The sequence below is a fragment of the Lissotriton vulgaris genome, chromosome 8, assembly GCF_964263255.1.
Source record: "Lissotriton vulgaris chromosome 8, aLisVul1.2, whole genome shotgun sequence".
Classification (NCBI taxonomy): domain Eukaryota; kingdom Metazoa; phylum Chordata; class Amphibia; order Caudata; family Salamandridae; genus Lissotriton; species Lissotriton vulgaris.
The window spans coordinates 3274756-3292299 of record NC_141696.1 but is presented as its reverse complement, the minus strand read 5'-3'; positions in this window follow the sequence as shown (position 1 = coordinate 3292299).

Genomic DNA, 17544 nt, shown 5'->3' with positions numbered 1-17544 from the left:
TAGAAATTCCACCAAAAATCCACAAACAGCAAAGTCTGTCCATATTTCCCTTGCTTTAGCAGCAAAATCCCTCTGGAATGATAGAGAGGAAGGCCTGGACAGACAAGCCCCATAGGCTGCCATTATGTGGCTCAAAACAGGATACTGTGCCTTTAAGAGAACTTTCCAGAACTTCACAGTATCCCAGAATGCCCTGCAGGTCCCTTCTACTTTCCGTTCTTTTTTCCGGCTCCTGCTAGCAGGACCCTAGAGTATTGAGCTCTCCCTTTTCAAGGGTTTTTTTTTGTGATTTTTCACTGCTTTTTCAAAGTTAAGTGCTTTCTAAGTACTTTGGTGCCTTTCTCCTTGGTGTTGCACTCTGTTCTATATCAAATATGCCTGCATTATTCGATAAATGCCCGGAGTGCTTCAGGAAGAAGGCCAAATCGGATCCCCATGAGGTGTGTATCCTCTGACGTCCGTCTTCCCATGTCCCAGAGGAGTGTGTGATCTGTCAAGGCTTCACTGGCAGGACCCTGAAGGACCGAAAGAAGATCAGGCTTCAGGGCCTTGAGGAAAGGAGGATGAAGGCACAAGGTGGGTCTGGAGGGGCTTCATCTGCCCATGCTGAGGCCTCTGGGGGGCTCCCCAGGGGCAGGAAGACCAGCAAGCGTCCCCATTCTCCATCTGGGTCGATTGCACCGACTACAGCGTCGAGAGGTATGACTACAGTGTGTTCCCCGTCTCCCCAGGGCTCTGGGTGGAAGGGACGTCGACGCCCGGCTTCGAGGGAACTGAACAGGCTAACATCGAAGTCTCCGGTGACTTTTTCGTCGTCGCCCTCATCGACGTCGAAAGGCCTGGCGTCGGTGCTCGCCGTCGAGGCGACACCGCCGTTCGCCGTCGGCGAAGAGGAGACGATCGTCGTCGAGGACTGGCTCGCCGTCGAGGCGCAGAGGTTTGCCGTCGAGGCGCAGAGGTTCGCCGTCGAGGCGCAGGAGATTGCCGTCGAGGCGCAGGAGATCGCCGTTGAGGCGCAGGACGCCGTCGAGGTGCAGAGGATCGCCATCGAGGCACAGACGGTCGCCGTTGAGGCGGACGAGATCGCCGTCGAGGCGAAGGCGTTCGACGTCAAGGAGAAGACGCTCGACGTCAGGGGGCCGACGGTCGCCGTCAGGTCGCCGTTCTTTGACGTCGAAGACAGGTGGAGGAAGGCCTGACGCCAGGGGAGGTTCTCCATCGTCCCAGGCTGGTGGAGATGGTGGTTCACCGGGCTCGGTGTACTCCGAAGTTTATACCCCGTCACAGAGGCAGGTTACGCCACCGCCTCCGTTACCGAGGGGTCTCCCGCCGAGGGACCCTCCTCCTCCTCCGTTACTTCAGCCCGTACCTCGGTTTCCAGACAAGCCGCCTCCGGTTCCTCCGAGGTCTACATCACTGCCTAGGTTTCCGTCTCCGCCCAAGGGGAATCCTAAACCGAAGGCTCCGACCAAGCCTAAGTCGCCCGCTCCGGTGGGACCGGTGGATCGACCAAGGCCGAGAAAGTCCCAATCACGCTCCGGACGGAGAGGAAGATCAAGGAGTCGTCCTAGATCCTCCACCAGATCGAGACGTCGCCATAGGAGGCGGGGTTCTAGGTCCCGCACGGACTCCTCCAGAACCCGCTCCTACTCGACGACCTTATCGGACTCTACTGGGACCAGGGTGTCTCCGTTGGACGACATTGCCACATTCCAGGAGGTTCTCCTGAGGGGGGCTGCAAAATTGGGTATCACGGTGACGGCTCCAACACCTACGACGTCCGTGATATTCGAAACGCTTCACAAGAAGCATTTGTCTCGCCCTCTTCTACCACTAGTACCCGGATTCGGACCCTGCCTTTCTGAGAGTTGATCCGGTACCGGATTCAGTGATAGTGACGGCGGCCAGGAAATTGCACTCTACCTCCCCGTCATCCACCTCTCTGCCAGATAAAGAAAGTCGATGGATCGACTCGGCTGGAAGGAAGGCTTGTGGGACTGCTTCCACAGCCATGAAGGCGTCCAGCGATACAGCTCTGCTGGGACGTTATGACTGGGCACTGTGGGACTCCCCTGTAACAGTTCGTGGAACTGCTACCAAGAGACAAGAGGGAGAACTTCCAAGAGATCCTCAAGGAAGGGATGTTGGTGTCCAATCAGGTCATCAGCGCAGCGGCGGATGCCTTCCTGTTGGCTGCCCATGGTTACTGCCATGGGATCAATCAGCGGAGACATGCCTGGCTCAGGCTCACGTCACTCAAGCCGGAGGCCCAGCAGCGGGTGGCCAATCTGCCCTTTTCTGGGGAAACATTGTTCGGAAAACACGCAGATGATGAGATGGCCCGCTTGAAGGCGGAGGCAGAGACCCATACGGCTGTGGGCTTGGAGAAGCCCAAAGAGAAGAAGTCCTACCGGCCGTTTCGGAGACGGTTCGGTGCGCAAGGAAGAGGACGGGGACAGTTTTCGGGACAGCAGCAGCAGTTCCGGAGACCCTTCCAGAAACGGCAAAAGGGTAGAGGGGGACAGCAGTCCTCCACCGCGAACAAGGGCCCGGCCGGGTCTCGACCCTGAGCGGTTACTTCCCCTTCATCCATTACCCGCTCCGGTGGGGGGGGAAGCGATCAAATTTTTTCTGCCCGATTGGAGAAAAATTTCCTGGCATCACACTGCTCAACCCGCGAGGAGCCTGTTGTTCTGGCTGAAGGGAGCCAGCTGCTGCAGAACTTGTTGTAGCCCACGCCTCGCCGGACCCGCTTTGCGGGTCCCGCTGCGCGTCTCCGAGCTTCTGCGTGACTTTTTCTGTTTAAGGGGCATTTTCCAGACCGGCAGGGCTGCGAGCATTCGCGGGGACTCCGTGGACCAGGAGTCCCTGCGCGCCCTAGGACCAGCTGGGCTGCTCTCCCTGCCGGCCCCGCCCACCCGCGACTCTTAGGATTGCCTCATTAAGCAGGTACATTCCCCGCTGCGCGGGAGGGCGCCGGGAGAAGCCCGGGACAAGGGCGGGACCGTCTGTGGCCGTCCGGGGCCGCAGGAGGCCGGGCTGGGCCAGGTCTTTTTCATCTTGCTGTTGTATGCTGTGTCTTTGCATCCTCTCACTGTGTATAGCCAGTAGTGTCTTTAGTTTGTTTCACTAAGTGTTGATAGCTTAAACTATCCTCCCTTGACATGAGTCACTCTGCCCCGCCCGGTGTGAGTGTCTCTGTTCTTGGCCCTTTAGATACATTTTTTAAGAAATCTACCAAGGAGGTAGATATGGACTTACTCCTTGCAGAGAGAAGAGCTGAGCGCCGACGCTCAATCGAGCAGTTAAAGAAAAATCCACTGCCAGCACTGTCAGTTTCAAACAATACCCATGAATTAACCGTCCAAGGTTTGAGCTCTATTTGAGGTCGATGCTACTGATCTTAACCAAACCCCTAGTATATTTATGTTCCCTGCTATCTCCCCGCCCTTTACCAGTGCCACCAGTGGAGGTCACCTAGTTTGTCCCCCTATTGATCACTCAAGCTTCGTCGAAACAAACATCCCCGAGACCCATATCAGGGAATCAGAACTAAGCCCCATGTTGCCCAACCTGTCACTGGTTTGTATCGACCCAGGCGAGAGCATACCCGAAACGAGTTCATGTAAAACTAGAATCACGCCCGAAAAGGCCAAGAGGGTTGTGCATTCTCCACCGAGGAAAAAAAGGAGAAAGGGCGGGGTAAAAAGGAAAGGACGTAGCTGTCAGACACCACCCCTACCCAAATCAATTATTGAGTTAGGGCTCCCACATATTGTAGAGCCACTACAATCAGACACACACGATTTGGTATCCCCTGAGTTAGCTACCGTAGGGGTAAATGAGGTGTCCTATGGTATTATAGAGAAGCTCATTAAATCATATATGCTACCCCTGCTGGAGCGTGTTAGGACAATGGGTGAAAAATTGGATCGCCTATTGGCGACCATTGAGCCTATACATTCCTCTAGCCTGGATAAGAATAAGGGCCCATCCAACAAACCCCCCTGATCTTCCCTTGTTGCTGGCAAAATAACTAGTACCACCAGTCAACAAACTATTAATGCTACCAAAGCAGTCACTATTTCAAATAAACTTTTGTCCGTGGCTGCTAAACCTTCTACTACAAATACTTCTGTTAAAGCAAACCCTAGTGTGGTAGTCAACAAACCACTTGTTAAGGGAGTAGCGCCGCAGTCAAAGAAAGGGAAGGGTAAACCTGCTGTTTCCAATGGTAAAACCAATAAACCCCTACCACTGAAGAAAAATGTAGACCTGCCCCCTGACTCCCTGAATTTTGTTATTGTTATGACAGGTGTGCCACCTGTTGCGGAAGGGGATAGAGAAAACAACGAAAGCTTAAAAAACAAAGTCATCTTTTGGCTGAAAACAAATAGACCCCTTCCTCCTAATCTTAATGGGGATATTGTTACCGTCAGAGGATGTCAGTGGGTTGGGGTTCGCCCTAAGGATATAGAGGGGGACATAGTGATCATTAACTTTAGGGACCATAGAGTTGTATCTCATCTTACAGATTGGTATGTGGGAAACAATGAGGGAGGGATCTCCACAAGGAACTTAAGTTATTTCTATCCTGAGACCCTGATCAATCCAACAGATCAATCCCCTGGTAGAAATAATAAAAACACCAAAAGCCTCCTAAAATGGTCCAATTTTACACCAAGTTTTCATGGACCCCAGTTTAACCCAGAGGCGCAGTATCGCTCCTACATTCAATCTAGTTACAACTGCCCAGTGCAAACGCCGGGCTGGGCTAAGTTTTATACCCAGCCCATAGGTCCTCCAGCCCTATTGGATCTGCCATTCCCCAACAAGCCCCCGTATCCTATGGTTCCAACAACACCCGCCTTCATACAGATACAACAGCCCCCAAGCTTCTATCCAGCAAACCCCTATCCCAATAGGCCTACCCATCCCAAAGAGCTTTGGAACATACCATTGAGAAACTTATAAGACTCATTATCAGGGTTGTCGACTAATGATTGACCAGCACTTGAGAAAAGGGATGACGACCCTTACATTCCGAGTGTGGGAGATGACTCGAGTATCCTTCTAAGTAATGTTGAAAGTCCTAAAGACAGACCCCAGTGTGGTATACCGCCTGTCTACAGCTATAGATGGGCTGAATGATGCCATCCCCTGGAATTCCCTGACCCCTTGATGACCATTATACTGCCCGGTCCTGTGAGCCCACTGAACCTGAACCTAGGACAGATGAGCACCCCTGTCTCATTAATAACTCACATTGCCCCTATGATCAATGACTCATTATGCACCCCACAGTGCCCCTATGATCAATGCTTCATTGCACACCCCTCAGCCCCAGCAGGGTACAACTAGGGGCTAGCGGGCTTCTCTTAACCCAGCACCAGAGAACAACCATGTGCCCCATGCGCCCAAAACCACGCCCCGAAATCGACCTCGTTATGAATCCATTACCGGATCCGAGGCATTAGAGAGGCTTCTCAAGCGCGAGCTGGCACTACTGCTCATGCGCGCATGTGTCAGATGCTAGGGCTAGCGCTACTGCGCGTGCGCGAACAACAGTTCGGCCGCGCATGCGCCTGACCGCTCCTTACTACTGCGCATGCGCTAGAGATATACACTATATCGCGCACTAGCGCGATACGAAGGGCACACACCTGAGCGCGATAACGACCCGCAAATGCGAGTCTTTCCACCATTACTCTTTTCTCCAGGTGCCCTCACTTACGCAATTGCCACCAGTATAAAAACCGGCAACAGCAGCCATTCACTACCGGTTCTGCGAAGGAGGCACAACAGGTCCCACGCCGGTGCTGGCCAGAAATCCTGTGAGTATGCTGACCATCTCTACAATAGGTAAGCGCTACCTAACTTTCTCCTACAGGTCTCCTAACCCTAGTGGTCCTACCTTTGTCTCCCAAATAGGGCCACCCCTTGCCACTTCAATAACCTTGGAGCAAAAGCAAGCCAAAAATAGCGTAAGACATGGTCCTTGAGCCTTAAACTCTTCACCATTTCACTACTGCAGTATATTATACCGCTGTTTTAATCACTTCACTCTCGAAGTTCTAGTGCGATCTCACAATAATGGTACCACCAGTATCATTACACTTGAGCCGCTCATAGCCTGCACTCAACCGCTATTTAGCCGGCTGTCATAACAGATGATCAATACTTCCTAGTGACTCTTTTTCTCCCATGTTTGTTTTGTCCCTGTCTTTTCATGTTAAATGTACAGGTGATCTTGAGAAGGGAATCCCCCCTCTCACAGTTATATACACTTTAGGGCGTGTAGACAGATAGACTACACTACACAACCCCTATTTTAACTACACATATTTTACTGTCCTGAAGAAAGCCAGATTAGTAATAAGGCACTGGCTGAAACATGTTGACACTCTAAGGACGTAGGTCGTAACCCGCCTCTAACGTCCCACAGCCTTATTTTTAACCGCTGACGGAGGCCCATTTAATAAAGTATCCTCACCCCTGGGACCTCCGCCAAGCCGTTTTAACCTCACATACTAAAACACCCTTCACCGCACACACAGTGACATACCTGCTCCGCTGTAATCAGGCGTCGAAGCACACCCGGGACACGCTAGGTGTCACTGGGTGGGCCCGATGATGAAGCATGCCACCAACTAGGTTGGTGGGTGAGGGCTTTCTAAAGACACCTAACAGGTGCCACCACTAATTGGCAAAACAATACTGAGTCGCTATGACAATACCAATATTAATGTCATACTAACCCCATCCCTAGCTAGTCTCTTTTTGATTTACTGACATATAAACCGGGGATCTGGACTAGCTATCTGGTCCTCTCTCTCCCTCTTGATTCTCGCAGTTTCAAACAATACCCATGAATTAACCGTCCAAGGTTTGAGCTCTATTGAGGTCGATGCTACTGATCTTAACCAAACCCCTAGTATATTTATGTTCCCTGCTATCTCCCCGCCCTGTACCAGTGCCACCAGTGGAGGTCACCTAGTTTGTCCCCCTATTGATCACTCAAGCTTCGTCGAAACAAACATCCCCGAGACCCATATCAGGGAATCAGAACTAAGCCCCATGTTGCCCAACCTGTCACTGGTTTGTATCGACCCAGGCGAGAGCATACCCGAAACGAGTTCATGTAAAACTAGAATCACGCCCGAAAAGGCCAAGAGGGTTGTGCATTCTCCACCGAGGAAAAAAAGGAGAAAGGGCGGGGTAAAAAGGAAAGGACGTAGCTGTCGGACACCACCACCACCCCTACCCGAATCAATTATTGAGTTAGGGCTCCCACATATTGTAGAGCCATACAATCAGACACACACGATTTGGTATCCCCTGAGTTAGCTACCGTAGGGGTAAATGAGGTGTCCTATGGTATTATAGAGAAGCTCATTAAATCATATATGCTACCCCTGCTGGAGCGTGTTAGGACAATGGGTGAAAAATTGGATCGCCTATTGGCGACCATTGAGCCTATACATTCCTCTAGCCTGGATAAGAATAAGGGCCCATCCAACAAACCCCCCTGATCTTCCCTTGTTGCTGGCAAAATAACTAGTACCACCAGTCAACAAACTATTAATGCTACCAAAGCAGTCACTATTTCAAATAAACTTTTGTCCGTGGCTGCTAAACCTTCTACTACAAATACTTCTGTTAAAGCAAACCCTAGTGTGGTAGTCAACAAACCACTTGTTAAGGGAGTAGCGCCGCAGTCAAAGAAAGGGAAGGGTAAACCTGCTGTTTCCAATGGTAAAACCAATAAACCCCTACCACTGAAGAAAAATGTAGACCTGCCCCCTGACTCCCTGAATTTTGTTATTGTTATGACAGGTGTGCCACCTGTTGCGGAAGGGGATAGAGAAAACAACGAAAGCTTAATAAACAAAGTCATCTTTTGGCTGAAAACAAATAGACCCCTTCCTCCTAATCTTAATGGGGATATTGTTACGGTCAGAGGATGTCAGTGGGTTGGGGTTCGCCCTAAGGATATAGAGGGGGACATAGTGATCATTAACTTTAGGGACCATAGAGTTGTATCTCATCTTACAGATTGGTATGTGGGAAACAATGAGGGAGGGATCTCCACAAGGAACTTAAGTTATTTCTATCCTGAGACCCTGATCAACCCAACAGATCAACCCCCTGGTAGAAATAATAAAAACATCAAAAGCCGCCTAAAATGGTCCAATTTTACACCAAGTTTTCATGGACCCCAGTTTAACCCAGAGGCGCAGTATCGCTCCTACATTCAATCTAGTTACAACTGCCCAGTACAAACGCCGGGCTGGGCTAAGTTTTATACCCAGCCCATAGGTCCTCCAGCCCTATTGGATCTGCCATTCCCCAACAAGCCCCCGTATCCTATGGTTCCAACAACACCCGCCTTCATACAGATACAACAACCCCCAAGCTTCTATCCAGCAAACCCCTATCCCAATAGGCCTACCCATCCCAAAGAGCTTTGGAACATACCATTGAGAAACTTATACGACCCATTATCAGGGTTGTCGACTAATGATTGACCAGCACTTGAGAAAAGGGATGACGACCCTTACATTCCGAGTGTGGGAGATGACTCGAGTATCCTTCTAAGTAATGTTGAAAGTCCTAAAGACAGACCCCAGTGTGGTGAGGAGGGATGTATAGTTTATTCAAGAGAGCTTGACATACCAGCTCTGCTATCCACCTCACTGCACACCATGGATGTTTCTTTCACGGGCGTACACCCTGAGTCAACTACACAGGCTGGGTCAATATGCTTGACAAGGGAAGGGTTGATTATAGATGTACCTCTGCCTGTAGAATTCTCTTTCCAGCCCAGAGAACCCCTCCCAATAGACGCAACAGTACTGTGTGACCAAGTTTGTGAAAAGGGTACCACCATGGGATGTTGGAATGTGGCTGGAATTGAATCCTGTATATGCACTCCTGATTGGGCTGATTTCATCCGACAAGGTGATGTTTGGTCTTTTCAGGAGACTTGGGCAACCCTTCCAGTGTATCTTCCAGGCTTCCTGAGCTTTAACAAACCTGCAGTTAGAGGCCAAAGAGGTAGGGCCATGGGGGGCCTTACTACTTGGGTTCGTCAAGTTGCAGGTGTTTCTGTAAAGGAAATTCATATCGACTGCCCTGATATATTGATAATCAGCATGAAAACAAATAGTGGGCTGGACATTCTGTTGTTCAATGTATATGCTAGAGGAATTCCGGGTGGTCGAGTTTCAACCACCCTAACATGTTTGGATGATTTCCTAGGCTCTACTCAAATAACAGGTCATGTGGTTGTAATGGGTGATCTCAATACTTGTTTTGAACCTTTAAGCAGGGAGGATGGGTTATTAACTGAGGCAGAGGATATGATGTGGGGGATTCCACAACTTGAGCTACCCCCGATCACTAAGTGGTCTCAAGCCGCTACATTCATCAAAGGTCTCTGCCTGAACTGGGGGCTGCGTGCCCTAAACGGTCGCGTAAGCTCGGATAGGATGGGCAACCCCACATTCTTCAATGGCAGACATAGCAGTCGCATTGATTACATCCTAGTTGACATCAATCTGTGGCCCACAGTATTAGACATGATAGTTAAGCCACGACCAGAAAGTGACCATGAACCACTCATAGCAGAATTGAAGGACTTTAGTTTTGCTGGGCCGATTGTGCGACAGCCCAACCCCGTACAAGAGGCCATGGTACTAACTAATGATATGAGGCGGGTTCGATGGCCAAAGGTATCTGTTGATGTGAATGCACGCACAAAGATCAGAACTCTGGTTTCAAATTCTTTAAGGGAAATTGAAAAGTGTGATAACCTGGATCTGACAATCCCTAAAATTTCTGATATTCATGCCAGCCTGTTTCTGTCCCTAAAGTCACTGTTTGTTAAATTTGTAGCTAACAAGGGTATAGGGAAGGCGAGGAAACCTGCTAATTGGTATAACGAAGCCTGCCGCGAGTCCCATTCGCTTTTGTTTAAGGCATTAAAAACAAAGAACCCAGCCTTAATTAAAACCAGTAGGAAGGCATATAATGAAGTTAAACGGCGGGCTAAAGCCGCATGGGATGATGAGCGCTGGACTCTATTAGCTGAGGCCTGTGGCTCCAGGAACCTCCAGCAGTTTTGGCATCTCCTCAGGTGGGGTCAGTCACAGGACGATCGCCCAAGCCCCGCATCTGTTGATCAACTGAAATGGGTGTCCCATTTTGAGGAACAGTTTAGATGTCATAGTGCCAGGCAAGTTCCTATTAGTTGGCCACTAACCTGTGACACTCTTGTGTTTTCGGCCAAAGAGGTTGAAACAGTCCTGAATGCCATCGCTAGGGGTAAAGCGCTTGGTCCGGATTGCATCCCAGCAGACATTTTCCAGCAGGACCAAGATCTATGGGTACCGTATCTATTGCAACTGGTAAATGCGCTGGCCAGGGGTGCCAGGGTACCTGATTCTTGGGCTGGTGCTGAGATCCTGCCCATCTTCAAGAAGGGTGACCGGTCGGTTCCATCGAACTACCGGCCGATTAGTCTTATTGACGCGGTCCAGAAGATCATAACCCGTCTTGTTCTATCAAGGGTTCAGGCCTGGATAGAGGAACGCAACATTCTTACCCCCCTTCAAGCTGGGTTTAGACCTCATGTGAGCACCCTGGACCAGGCATTTCGCTTTATGCTACTGCACTGGAAGGCGGTCACCTTGGGTAAAGGAAACTTATTCGCGGCCTTCGTAGATCCTAGGTCTGCGTTTGACCTTGTCCCGAGGGCCGAGCTTTGGAACTGCCTATTAGATATGGGCATGCCTCCCATTTTGGTCCGCCTTATAGTGAACCTCCATGCACAGACATACGCATTTGTAAGATGGGGCAAACCTGGTGAGGTGACAGAGAACTTTCCAGTGGCTAAAGGTGTCAGACAAGGTTGTGTTTTGGCACCTACCTTGTTTTCTCTATATATCAATAGAGTTACCAAGTACTATGACAACTTTTCCACGGATGCTCCAAGTTTGGCTGGCATGAAAATCCCCCTGCTCATGTTCGCTGACGATACTCTCTTGATTTCACGAACCAGACAGGGCTTGCAGAACGCACTGTCAAGGTTCGAGAGTTTCTGCAGCGAACATGAGTTCTAGGTGAACGTGTCCAAAATCAAATTTATGGTTTTAAGGGGGCACAAACAGGTTAAGGCCAGGGTTTCCATGGGGGATACCCCCCTGGAGCTGACAAAGTACTTCACCTATCTGGGAGTGACACCTTGAGTTGGACCCATCAGATCGAGCTTATGACCATGAAACACCAGCAGTTGGGCGGGGCTCTGATCAAGGAACACAAAGGGTCATTCACGAGGCCTATGTCGCCGCTCATTAAGATCTATGGAGGAAAGGTTTTATCAGCAGTCCTATATGGTGCGGAGCTCTGGGGTGGAAGTAATTTGGATTCGCTAAAACATGCCCAAAATAAGTTTTTAAGAATGGCTACAGGTCTGCCTCAGTCGACACCATTAATCCCCCTTCTTTACGACCTGGGGTGCCACATGGTGGAGGATCAAGCAAGACTTCGCCCACTAACATTCTGGCGCCGCCTGTGGACGACGCCAGAACTCCATCATTATGCAGAAGCCTGCCTGGAGGTAAAAAATAGCTCTGGCGCCACAAATATTGGATGGTTTAGAGACCTTAAGGCCACCCTATTTACTTTGGGTTTTGGCGATCTGTGGTCCTCGCCCGAGTCAGCCAATTTTCCCATCAAAAAAGGATCTTAAAAAATGCTATTGGGAATGGGTGACTCACAACATGTACTCAAAAATGAGCTCGAGCAGCCTCACTGGACTGTTCATTGTGCATAAGGACACGCCCAAGCTAGAAGGGTACTGGGACACTATTACAAAACCTTTGGACCGCAAACTATACTTTCAATTTAGATGCGGTTCACTTCCCATAGGGGACTTCACTAAAAAGTGGGAACAGATAGATCAGGGTTTTGTCCTAAGTGTCATGGCATTGGGGAAAGCCTGAATCATTTTTTGTACGTGTGCCCACTATACTCAGCCCCCAGAGCCAAATGGCTAAAACCGGTATGTAGACACCTAGGCACCAGATCGGCTGTGGAAGCAATGAGATTGTTAAAAACTAACCTGGACCCGCTTATTGTTGTGGGGGTTGCTAAGTTTCTCGGGTGGGCCTGGGTGCTTAGAAGCACGGTTATTAAAAATAACCAAGTGGTGATTGTCTAAATATCGTGTATTCTATGGATGTTTGGTCGTGCTCGACCCCCTTTTAAACTTTTGTATAGTTCCATAAGAAGCTGATTAGATGTCAATGATTTAATACTTGTTTTAAATGTTTTATGTGTTTATACTGTATTTTATGTCTTTTATGATGAACTAATCGAATAAAGACTTCTTCTTGAACTGTGGAGAAAAATTACTCAGGACAAGTGGGTGCTGAATATTGTTTGCAATGGATACAGTCTTCGGTTCATCAGCCCGCCTCCAGCGATCCCTCCGGTAAGCTCGCAGTATCAACTGCGCGAGCTCCAGGCAGAGGCCGACATCCTGTTAAGGAAAAGGGCGATAGAAGACGTACCTCTGTCTCAAAGAGGAAGAGGTCTGTACTCCCGGTTCTTCCTGGTTCGCAAGAAGGACAAGAACGAGTTCAGGCCCATTCTGGACTTGCGACAGGCAAACAAGTGGATTCGCAGAGAAAAGTTTCACATGCTGTCGTTGCATCAGATTTATCCTCAGTTGCAACAGGGAGACTGGCTTTGTGCTATAGACCTTCAGGATGCGTACTTCCACGTGCCCATTACATGCAAACACAGGAAGTTTCTGCGATTTCAAGTCGGCACCAATCAATATCAATACACAGTACTGCCATTCGGGCTGAAGTCTGCACCCAGGACATTCTCGAAGTGCATGGCAGTGGTAGCGGCACACCTGAGGAAGAACAAGGTGTTTGTCTACCCGTACCTGGACGATTGGTTGGTCAAGGCCTCCTCCTTCTCGGAAGCTCAAGCACACTTCCAGAAGACGTGCGTTCTCTTGAACAAGCTGGGGTTGCACATCAACATGTCCAAGTCTGTCCCGACTCCGGTCCAGTGCATTCAGTACTTGGGAGACACCAACAATACACTGTCAGCAAGCGTGTCTCCTTCGGAGGAGCGACGGGTGTCGATCCTTCGGAAGGTTCAGGCTCTTATGACCGCTCAGTCTAAAAAAAAAAACGGTGATGGATCAAGCCCTGATCTCTTGACTGGGGAAGAGTATTCTGGATCATTCAGAAACTCTGTCCATCACCACCCCCCTTTTCCAAAATCGATTTTGTCCACACTAAGTGTGGGAGGGTATACTCTGATGTGAGTCCCTTGCTCATTGCACCATCAAGCAATCCGGGCCGACGACGGCTGAAATGCCAGAAACCGGTCCCCGGAAGCTTGTTTCCTTCCCAGTATAAGAATTGGCTTGGTAGTTTGGTTTGCCCAGTTCCCATCATGCACTGGGACAGGAACAGACTAATTTGCATGTAGCCAGGTTCTGAGCTGGGATGGTGCAGTGAGCTAAAAAAACGGTGATGGATCAAGCACTGATCTCTTGACTGGGTAAGAGTATTCTGCATCATTCAGAAACTCTGTCCATCACCACCCCCCTTTTCCAAAATCGACCGCTCCGTGTACAACAGTGAGGACGGTGTCTTCTCTACTGGAGTCGATGGCCTCTTGTATCTTCCTCACTTCGCATGCACGGCTGCACATGAGACCTCTGCAGGAGTGCTTGGAGGACCAGTGGGACTAGAGGAAAGGTTCTTGGGACGACAAGATACGACTGTCGCTGCATGCTCTTCAGTCTCTGAAGTGGTGGTGTTCGGCGGAGAATCTCCTCAGAGGGGTTCCCTTCCACAAGGACATTCCAGTTCAGACTATTGTGACGGATGTGTCTCTCCACGGCTGGGGGGCGCATTCGGGAGACTTACAGATCCAAGGAACGTGGTCCCCGATGGAGTCCACGTACCATATCAACTTCCTGGAACTCAGAGCTGTTCACTTGGCACTGAAGCCCTTTTTATCCGTCCTTTCAGACCAACTCTCTGCTTGTACAGACGGACAATACGACCACGATGTATTACCTCAACAAGCAGGAGGGCTCGAGATCGCGCACTCTGTCGCAGGAGGCGCAGGCGATCTGGCACTGGCTTCTGGCCAGAGGACTGACGATAACGGCTACCCATCTGCCAGGTGTGCAGAATGTTCAGGCAGACTCACTGAGCAGACTGATTCAGGAAAACCACGAATGGGTCATAAACGGTGAGGTTCTAGGAGAAGTCTTCGAAAGGTGGGGAACTCCAGACATAGATCTGTTCGCCACCGCCGAAAACAGCAAATGCCGTGACTTCGCCTCCAGGTATTACCAGCAGGGGACGCTGGGGAATGCACTATGGATCAACTGGTCGAACAGCTTTCTGTACGCTTTTCCACCCATTCCCCTGATTCCAGCGGTGCTCATCAAGCTGTCCCAGTCCAGGGCACGGATGATCCTGATTGCCCCGGAATGGCCCAGGCAGTGGTGGTTCACGGACCTGCTTCACCGGTCTCTCCTTCCTCGCATACGGCTGCCGTGCAGGCCGGACCTTCTCACGAAGTTCGGGGAGCAGATGTTGCACCCCAACCTTTCGTCTTTGAGTTTGGCGGCATGGCTCCTGAGATAGTGCAATATGGCCATTTGAATCTGTCTGAAGATTGCATGGACATACTGAAGGAGGCAAAGCGACCTTCCACTCGGACTTCTTATGCTTACAAGTGGAAGAGGTTTTGTATCTGGTTTCAGTCCAGGAACTATGATCCGACGACGTGCAAGGAAGACGTCATCCTTCCTTACCTTCTACATTTAGCGCGGTCTGGCCTTAATGTTCATTCCATTAAGGTTCATCTCTCTGCATTGACTGCCTACAGGAAATGCCCTTCACAGACTTCCTTCTTCCAGATCCCTGTGATCAAAGATTTCTTGGAAGGCTTGAAGAAAGTATTCCCTCCTGTCAGGCTTCCTTCGCCTTCATGGGAATTGAATGTGGTGCTGTCCAGATTGATGAAGGAGCCTTTTGAACCTATTCATAAGGCTTCGTTGCAGCACCTGTCCTGGAAGGCGGCGTTCCTCGTGGCCATTACATCGGCCCGCAGGGTGAGTGAAATTCAGGCGTTGTGTTGTCAAGAACCTTATACTGTATTTCATGCTGCTAAGGTTGTTATGCGTACTCACCCTAAATTTCTTCCCATGGTTATTTCTGATTTTCATGTCAACCAGACTATAACTTTGCCTACGTTTTTTCAGAATCCTTCATCTCCAGCGGAACGGTCTTTACATTCCCTGGATGTTAGGAGGGTGTTGAAATTTTATCTGGATAAGACCAAAGATATTCGTAAGTCAGACCAATTGTTTATCAATTATGGATCAGTCAGGACCGGTCTTGCGACCTCTAAACAGTCCATCTCGAGGTGAATTGTGTCCTGTATACAACCGTGTTACCAGAAAGCTAATAAGACCTTAGGGGGTAAACCTAAGGCTCATTCCACCAGGGGCAAAGCTGCCACGACGGCTTTGCTCCGTAATGTTCCAATTGCAAAAATCTGCAAGGCGGCCACTTGGAAGTTGGTCCATACCGGCATTATTGCCTGGACACTGATGCCAGAGCAGACGCTCAGGTTGGGCAGGCTTCGCTGCGAAATCTGTTCGCACAATAGTGGTGTTATGTCTCTTTTCTCCACCGCCCCTTTGGTGTGGGGATGGGCTTGCCATTCTATTCACTAGATTATGACTATACACAGAGATCCCCTACTACAGAAGGAGTAGTTTCTGTCCTGTAACTCCAGTTCTGTAGTAGGGGTATCTCTGTTATAGTCATAAGCACCCGCCCTCCTCTCCGGTGGAGAGAGATGTTAATGTAAGGAATGCTACAGGTCTGGCGTGTTACGCCTTCAAAAAGAACTGAAAGTAGAAGGGACCTGCAGGGCATTCTGGGATACTGTGAAGTTCTGGAAAGTTCTCTTAAAGGCACAGTATCCTGTTTTGAGCCACATAATGGCAGCCTACAGGGCTTGTCTGTCCATGTCTTCCTCTCTATCATTCCAGTGGGTTTTTGCTGCTTGAGCAAGGGAAATATGGACAGACTTTGCTGTTTGTGGATTTTTGGTGGAATTTCTAGTCAAAGTACTGGACAGTGTAGCCTGTTTATAGGCTGCATTATCTGTCTTTAATTCTCTCTTAAGTGTCTGTGCAGTTCTGCATTTTTTCGACACTTTAAGAGATTATTTTTGATTGCTCCGGGGTCCACGCCCATGGGTGGGACTATTCACTAGATTATGACTATAACAGAGATACCCCTACTACAGAACTGGAGTTACAGGACAGAAACTACTCCTAACTGTACATCATGGGTCCTCCTGAGACGTTGGGTGCCCATACACTAGCTTTGCCATCAACCACTGAATTCATTGACGCTAACTGTGGTACCAGGAGCAATTATGTATTTATCGTCATTTCTTATTTGATGTCACATCCTTTGATGCTGGACATTTGGTACCATGCTACACGTCGGCTTCCACTTAGAGGAAAACTTCAGTGGAGGAGATGGAGAGGGCAGCAGAAAGGTAAAGGAACTGATTTAGGGAAGGGCCCCTTTCTGACATGGTCACCCCCTATTTTTGCCTGGTATTCCATGCACTTTTGACAGAAGTGCGCTGGGTTACTGCTGTCCAAGTCTCCAGTGTTTGATCTCATTGCCTAAAACTGTACAATTGTTTTTGCAATTGGCAATACCTTTTTCGCCCCCTGTAAGTCCCTAGTAAATGGTATCCCTAATACCTAGGGCAAAGAGGTTAAATGGCGTCTCTAAGAGCTACAGCTGGTATTTTCCTCCCTAAGGGACCCCTCAGCAACCACATTCAAACTGCCATTGCAGGCTGCCTGAAATGTCACAGAAAAAAGTGAAGACCCGACCTGGCACACCTCATGTGTCGTGCCTGCAGACACTGCGCGCATTATAGGTAAGTCCCGCCTACACCTGGCCTTGGAGCCCGAAGGCAGGGTGCACTATACTGCATGTGTGGACATATCCGCATGAGCAGATATAACCCTGTGATGTCCAAGTCGATTCTTGGATATTACAAGTGAGCATGAGCAGATATAACCCTGTGATGTCCAAGTCGATTCTTGGATATTACAAGTGAGCATGAGCAGATATAACCCTGTGATGTCCAAGTCGATTCTTGGATATTACAAGTGAGCATGAGCAGATATAACCCTGTGATGTCCAAGTCGATTCTTGGATATTACAAGTGAGCATGAGCAGATATAACCCTGTGATGTCCAAGTCGATTCTTGGATATTACAAGTGAGCATGAGCAGATATAACCCTGTGATGTCCAAGTCGATTCTTGGATATTGCAAGTGAGCATGAGCAGATATAACCCTGTGATGTCCAAGTCGATTCTTGGATATTGCAAGTGAGCATGAGCAGATATAACCCTGTGATGTCCAAGTCGATTCTTGGATATTGCAAGTGAGCA